Here is an 8,557-nt window from a genome sequence, read left to right on the forward strand (position 1 = left end):
CACAATACAGTAATACACCCTAGACAGGGTGCCAATCCATCATAGGTCTTTGGCCATCCCCCTTATGCTCACACATAGCCAATTATTTGTGTATGTAGACGCTAGGCCGGCCGATAGCACCGCTGGGGATACGAACTCTGGATCCCAGCAGTAGTAGGCTAATGCAGTTAGCTGCAGCGCCACCAGAGTGCTTCATGCAGTGTATCACTGCACCACCTAACAGTTTCTACCTGTTCCTCTGAACCAATTTTAGTTGCAGTATTGATATTACAGCTCAAGGTGATAGTTGCTAATAGGGATGTAACGATGCACCACAAGTTAATAACCGATTCAAAAATTCCACGATTCAAATCGATTTGACATGTAAAATGAATCGAAACAGCAGAGGGCACTGGCGCTATACACCTCGCCTGGTTGACGTCACTGGTTGCCAGATTCGGGGGTTTTCAGCCAAATTGGGCTTAATTCAAAATTGTTTTGCATAGTTTGTACCTAACTCAGAAATAAAATGGCATTCATTATTTAGATAAATAAAAGATAAGCACAAATACAGTTTTATTTTTTTAAGAGAAATAATAAAAGGAAACTTTGTCATAATTTATCTTTAATTTTAGTTTAAAAAATCATGAAAAACTCGTATCGTGAACCCAGTATCGTGAATCGCATTGCATCGTGGGTAGAGTGTATCATTACATCCCTAGTTGCTAAAGTTATTTAAAGTCTCAGTCGCAGTAAACTGTTGGGACAGTCGTTCTCCAAAATGCCTTATTGCATAACAGTAAAATGCTTTTACAACTGCCCAATCACATCAATACCAAATACAAAGGGAATAAATGCAATAATTTAACGGGAAAAATACCTTATGATGTTGCCTTCCAGTCAGAATGGAGCCCTACAAAAGGGGTGCATACAAATGCCCAAGATAGGGACTTCTGGATATTAATGACTATGGTGGGTTTTCTAATGATAGGTGAGTTTAATGTTGTACTATTCTTGTAGTAAATAACAATGAGGTTAAAAAAGCACTGGCTGATGGCCAACTTTACTGTGTAACTGCAGTGTTTTGGTGTAAAAATGTCCACTGTTTTTATTTTAATACTAAAAAGTAATTATTATTATTAAATTTTTTGGCCGCACCCTTATTAGTGTCTATTAGTGTCTCCACAGCGGATCATTCTGGTGTGCATACCTTATTCGGCACTGTTTTTACATCGGATGCAACCTTCCTTTATGCGCTGAAAGCGCACTGACAAGTGCACCTCCCAATGACTAGGCTGTTTGACCATCCCACCCTAAGCCAATCATGTCTGCGCAGACGCCTGTCTGGCCAATAACGCCACTGACATTCACACCCCATGCTGCCCCACTTTGGTGCTCCATGACATTTATGACCCATTTTATCTCCCAATCCACTCATTTTTAATTCCTGATGGTGAATCCGACCTTCCCTCCCTCAATCACGGCCACTTATATTTGTGTGGACGCTCGGCCAGGTCGGTGGCTCTGCTGAGATTCAAACTTGTGAACACACTGCTGTTCTACTTGAGCACCCCATTACTTATTATCTTAAAACCATTTTAAACAAAATGGGGTTTAAGGACAAAGGCTAACAGGGTTACATGATATGAGGTGTGTTTACACACTGGGCATCTTTTCCCAACCTCCAGCACCGAAAGCAAAGTGCCTCAAGAGTTTAAACTGTGAGATGTTAAGCACCCTGCCCCTACTGATGCAGCTTACATGGACTTAATTGAAGCCTGTATAGTATAGTAGTATAGTATAGTAGTATAGTGTCTAAATTGGTGTTGTGTTGTAGTGGATGTGTACGGTTTACTTATCATGTCAGTTTTGTCTTTTATCACATGTCTGGCAGACATAGCTGTTTATCCTACATTGCTAACCATCTATTAACGGTAATATTTACAAAGATGCTATGGTAGCAGTGTGTGTTGCTGTAATCTGCTTTTTTTTTTTCCATATTTGCCCACAAAGCTTCAACACCTTTTACTATGTTTATCATTTTCTTTCATTCATTCACTCATTGGTAAATGGATAAAGCAGTGAAGTGGGTCTGATTCACTGGGTAAAAAGCGGGAAGCACCTCAGACATGTCTCCAGTCAATCCTAGGGCAGACAGACACACACACAGACATTTACACATAAACTAACATTTAAGGCAAATTTGGTAGCTCCAGTTAGTCTGATTGTATGTCTTTTGAACTTGTGGGAGGAAACTGAAGCACTTGGAGGAAACCCATACAGACACAGGGAGAACATGCAAATTCCACACAGAACAGACCCTGACCGCCTGTCTGGGGATTTGAAGCCACCGATACGCCACTGTGCCCCCTCCTGTGTTTATCATAGAAACCATCTTATGATAAACCTGAATCATGTGAATCATGTGAAATACAGAGCAAAAGAAAGTCAGATTAGGGAAAAATTGGGTCATAGTGTAATAAAGCAGATTTGGATGTAGGGTGCTGGTATTGCATGTCTGTGGTGCATGTGTGTGTGTGTGTGTGCATGCCTGTGTTTGTATGTGTACACATCTATGCATGTGCATAAAACACCCACCCCAAATTGCTTTTATTTAACTGATAAGTACAAAGAAAAAAGATTTTTAGTGTTTTTACTGACAAACCTAATTGTATTTTATAAATATATAAACTATAGAATGTGATTCCTGCAACACACTCCAAAAAGTTGGAACAGAAGCAAAATAAGACTAAGGTTATACTACTTGTATATACTTGTATACACTAGTTTGTGTATAAAAAGAGCATCCACCAAAGGCTTAGTCTGTGCAAGTAAGAATGGGTCGTGGTTCACCACTTTGTGCCAAACTTTATGAGAGAATTGTCAGTCAGTTCAAAGACAATTATTCTGAGTTCAAGATAGCTAGGAATTTAGGTCTTTTACTTTCTAAAGTTCATAATATCATGAAAAGATTCAGGGAGTAATGAGAAATCCTGCTGCTTAAAGGTCAAGTGCCAACTGCTGAATGTGCATGACCATCAAGCCTTCAGCCGGTATTGTTTGACATTTACAGACACCTTTATCCAAAGTGACTTACATTACAGTTACAGTATACAGTCTAAGCAACTGCGGGTTAAGGGCCTTGCTCAAGGGCCCAACAGCAGCAGCCTGGCAGTGGTGGGGTTTGAACCAGCAACCTTCTGATTACTAGTCTAGTACCTTAACCACTAGGCTACGACTTGCCCTAACGACTATTTATTAATCTATAGACTTTTATCGATTAGTCGATTAATCTAAACTATAACTTTTCCTCCGAAAAATTTAACTCAGAATCTCATTCAAACTGTACGGCATAATAATATGTCACAAAACTAAATGTAAACAGGGTTTATGTCCATATTATCAAATTCTCAAATGCTCCATATTAAACAAAGTGCAACATGTGTGTATGGCATTAAGCCATTAATTATTTAACAAATTACAGATTTCAGTTTTTATTGCATTTTTAAAAATTTTATTTAATTTTTTGCATTTTTCCCAATTTTCCTTCCAATCTAGTCGTATCAAATTACCGATTGCATTACGCTTTCTCTCTACTGATGTTGATCTCCACTGCTGATTGAGGAGAGCGAGACTGTCACACACCCCTTCGACACGTGCGCAGTAGCCAACTGCATCTTTTCATCTGCACGAGGCGAGTTGATATGTGGATCAGCTTTGTGTATGGAGCCGACGAGTTCGAAATGTCATCTCTGGTGTGCTAGCGTGTTTTACTGCTGCGCCACCTGAGCTGCCTTATTGCATTTTTTGAAACTGTCCCAACTTTTCTGGAAATGAGATTTCTATAAAAACTCAAATATCTAAATATACATAAAAGTAAAGTATGTAAATAATACAGTTCTTATAAATAAGCCCCGATTTTATTAAAATTATGTTTAAACTGACACTTTGTTGTTTGAATACGTTGTCATATTTTAGGAAAGCTTAAGGCTTTCAGGGTTTTTTTTTCTCCAAACTTGACCGGGATTTGGCCCCACACCAGACCTGTGAGTCACTGTCTAAATCCCACTGAAAAACAGCTTTAAGCTAAATGAATTTCATGTTGATTTAAGCTGAGGTCTTGTTGGTTGCTAGTAATAAGCTTGTGTTTTGCTGTTTAACTTTTTTTTTAACTGCTGTTGGGCTTCCCAGTTTTTTCTTGATTTGTTATATTCCTAAATGGTGTTAAACCTCCTTCTTATTTCTTCTGTTAGTCTTTTAGGAGTCTGAAACATAGACATAGCAGATGAGCAAACTTCTATGATCAGACAAAAATGTATCCAAATTTTTAAATACAGTAGTACCTTTAAACTCAACATTAATTGGCTCTGGGAATGGTGTTGAGTTTAAAAGGCGTTGAGTTTCAAGGTATTTTTTTCCCATAAGGATGTTTGGAAAACCTGTTAATGCATTCCATGGTCCCGTGGAACTGCATATATTTTAGGCTGATGTAAAATAATGGGGTTGTTTTTGACACTTATACACTGAAAATAACACAAATATAATATAAAAACACTGAAATACAATTGAAAACAGTTGAAAATCAATATACAAATACAATAAACCTGCACTTTACCTTTACTTCTTTATTTTCCCCTTACGCTTCTTAATCGTGGAGATGCTTTATCTTGAAATGCCGTATTCCGTTCAATAAAGGCGCATTCATGTAAGAAGCACAATAGCTTTTGCGCTGGCTGTGCAAAGCGGCTATTCATTGTTTATTTAAAACTAAATTAATAAGCGGTAAAGTACGCTAGCGCACCTGAGTTGGGGTTTCGAAATCATCATATCGAATCTCAGTTCTGCCTTTCCGACTGGGCTGGGCGGCAGCATGAACAACGATTGGCTGTTGTTCAGGGTTAGAGGGTAAATAAGTCGGATCATAGGTCCTCATGGCTGGTGCGACTGAGGGCTGAGGAATAATGCTGATGGGGGTGTGGCCCTCCGTACACAGTGCCTGTCAAGTGTATGAACTTGACTCGTGCAGGTGAAAAATGCAGTCTGTACTGACTGACTGAGAGGCGTCCTCAGTCAGCGGTGAAGTGTCGAATCAGTATAGAGGACGCAATCAGGGTAATTGGACACGACTAGATTAGGGGAGAAAAATTGGGGAAAAATAGAAAATTCTTTTTTTTTGCAGTTCTTTATTTACTGACATTTAAAAATAGAAAATTCAAAAAATACATTAATAAATTAAAAACAAAAAGCTGAACACGCTAAATTTAAGGGTACAAATTTCTCGGTGAAGGGTGTTGAGTTTCAAAGATTTTGAGTTTAGGAGACATCAAGTTACAAGGTACCACTGTAATTTATTTTCATCATAAGTCCAAAAATGTAAATGGTGATGAACAGGTCTACAAATACCTGTGAAGTGGCTAATGTGTGCATTTTGACCCAAAATACTTTTGCCTAAAGGAAATTCCACTCTTTAGCTAATGCATGTTATTGTACAGTATAAGCAGGTGTTAAGTGACAGACTCAGTCATTCTGCTGTTATTACCAGCTGAACCACACACATGCATTACTAGTATCTCACAGCTCTCAACCACTCGCCCTCTTTCTTCCTCTGTCTTTCTTTTTTCCACTGACTCTCTCCTTCCTTATTTTCATTTTATTGCTCAGCTCTTCTTCATTCCTCGTTTGCATTCTTTCTTGGCTGGAAACATTTACCAGCTGTGTCTTGGTCATGCAGGTGTATGCCTAACGCTAGGTATTTAGAGCTCCAGGCATCTGTCTCTTCACATCATTTTCAGGATTTTTTTTCTCCTTCATGTACTTTTTTGTTTTTAGGATCCCAAGAGGTCATTTCATTTTTGTGCTGCATACCTACAATTTTACAAAACACACAGAGAACCTCCAGTGTCCTACACAGAGCCCTGACCTCAACCCCATTACACAACTTGCACAAATTAGAATGTAGATTGCTAGACAGTCAGTCTCGTCCAACTTTACAAATGTTTTTTTTTTGCTAAATGGGCAGAAAGCCACATAGACACACTTTAAAATCTTGTGAAAAGCCCTTCCCCAAGAGTGAGGCAGGTATAACTGTGGGAAGGAATGTGAAAGAAATGTGAGAACAAGAAACTAGGCCATAACATTAGAACCACCTCCTTGTTTCTACACTTACTGTCCATTTTATCAGCTCCACTTACCATATAGGAGCACTTTGTAGTTCTACAATTACTGACTGTAGTCCATCTGTTTCTCTACATACCTTTTTAGCCTGCTTTCACCCTGTTCTTCAATGGTCAGGACCACCACAGAGCAGATATTATTTAGGTGGTGGATCATTCTCAGCACTGCAGTGACACTGACATGGTGGTGGTGTGTTAGTGTGTGTTGTGCTGGTATGAGTGGATCAGACACAGAAGCGCTGGTGGAGTTTTTAAATACAGTGTCCACTTACTGTCCACTCTATTAGACACTCCTACCTAGTTGGGCCATCTTGTAGACCTTCATCAGTGGTCACAGGACGCTGCCCACAGGGCGCTGTTGGCTGGATATATTTTTGGTTGGTGGACTATTCTCAGTCCAGCAGTGACAGTGATGTGTTTAAAAACTTCAGCAGCACTGCTGTGTCTGATCCACTCATACCAGCACAACACACATTAACACACCACCACCATGTCAGTGTCACTGCAGTGCTGAGAATGATCCACCACCTAAATAATACCTACTCTGTGGTGGTCCTGGGAGAGTCCTGACCATTGAAGAACAGCATGAAAGGGGGCTAACAAAGCATGCAGAGGAACAGATGGACTACAGTCAGTAATTGTAGAACTACAAAGTGCTTCTATTTGGTAAGTCGAGTCGGTGGTTTTAATGTTATGGCTGACGTGTATACACTAGGCATACTCTAACTGGGTATCAGGACTCTGTGTCTAGTAATTGTTAATTACTAAGAAGTAATTGTATTATTTTATTATATAACATGGGCTACATACAAAAAATACAACAATGATAAATGCCTTTTTCTTAAAATACAGAGATAAGGCTTAGGTGTTTTGCCTTCACAACAGGTCATGATTATTAAGATGAAACATGGTCTTATGGTTTGGGTTTTTGTTGCTTCAATATCTTAATAACAAATACAGCGCCCATCTTTTAACTAGTGATGCAAATTTTTCCAATTTCTTTTAAATGGTTATTAATCGTCATTAGCTGTTGGTAAACCAATAACTGGCAAGCTTATAGCGTACTTTACATATCATTTATATGTAACACAGAGCTTCATATTAACAAGTCTTCATACTTTACTAATTAAAAACAGTGTAATGTAATAAACAGTATAGTGTAATAAACAGTGTAATACTTGCCTGGCAGGGGCGAGACCATGATCAAGAAGGTGGTTCATCCAGGGCGAGGCTCAGCCATTGCACTCCGGTTGTGCTGACCCCTGCGTATTCCCCAAATGTCAAGTCAAGTCAAGTCAACTTTATTTATATAGCGCTTTTTACAATAGACATTGTCTCAAAGCAACTTTACAAAATCCAGGACCAACAGATACAAAAACCCCTGTTGAGCAAGCCGAGGGCGACTGTGGCAAGAAAAAACTCCCTGAAAATTACAGGAAGAAACCTTGAGAGGAACCAGACTCAGCAGGGCCCATCCTTCTTGGGTGGCCTGGAGGATACTTTAAATAAATACACGATTTACACAAAGCATACAAACACAGAATGAAATGATCTAAAAGTTATAACTGGTAATAAATAGATAAATAAATAAATAATAATAGAGTTGTTATTCGCTCTAGTCTTCAATAATGTCTGTAGTGATTTCTTGTCACTCTTGGTGCAATTACTCCAGTTCCGTCACATCCGGCAGGAGCAGCATCGTTGTCACGGCAGTCTTGACTTTTAATCCTTAACCTCGGCGGGTAAACAGGTTTCCATCAGAATGCCTTTGGAGTAAAACAACGAAGAATGTAGTTAATAATGTACAATTCTAGTTGAGTAAAACAGTTTTACAGAGAGTTTTAGACTCCGGCAGCCCTAGATATTACAGCATAACTAAAAGGAAGAGCAAGCAGGTAACAAGGTCATGAAGGCTTTCACAGAACATCAGCGCCCACCTCTCCTACCCAAACCGGAGTGATTGGACAAGAGAGGCAGAACGACAGCAACCCAACATCCCTGATCACCACAAGTTTCTATGACCAAGAACCCCCAAGCTCTGCGCCTTTGTCTATACTAATCAAAAGCCTGAGAAAATAAATATGTTTTCAGTCTAGACTTAAACATTGAGACTGTGTCCGAATCCCGAACAGAGGCAGGAAGATTATTCCAAAGTTGTGGAGCTTTGTAAGAAAATGCTCTTCCACCAGCTGTGGTCTTTTTAATTTTAGGAACTATAAGTAACCCTGCATCTTGTGAACGAAGTGGACGCGCTGGGTTGTAGTGATTATTAAGCTCACTCAGATACTGTGGAGCCAGACCATGTAGCGCTTTATAGGTTAGTAAAAGTATTTTGTAATCAATGCGGAATTTAACTGGCAGCCAGTGTAGAGATGATAGAACAGGACTAATATGATAAAATTTTT

General features: G+C 39.2%; 1 pseudogene; it reads left to right on the forward strand.

The window, feature by feature from the left end:
• The first annotated feature begins 7,326 nt into the window (after positions 1 to 7,326).
• On the forward strand, positions 7,327 to 7,466 carry LOC134322177 (U1 spliceosomal RNA; annotated as a pseudogene).
• The last annotated feature ends 1,091 nt before the right edge of the window (positions 7,467 to 8,557 follow it).

This window comes from Trichomycterus rosablanca, chromosome 10, assembly GCF_030014385.1.
Source record: "Trichomycterus rosablanca isolate fTriRos1 chromosome 10, fTriRos1.hap1, whole genome shotgun sequence".
In the NCBI taxonomy this organism is placed as follows: domain Eukaryota; kingdom Metazoa; phylum Chordata; class Actinopteri; order Siluriformes; family Trichomycteridae; genus Trichomycterus; species Trichomycterus rosablanca.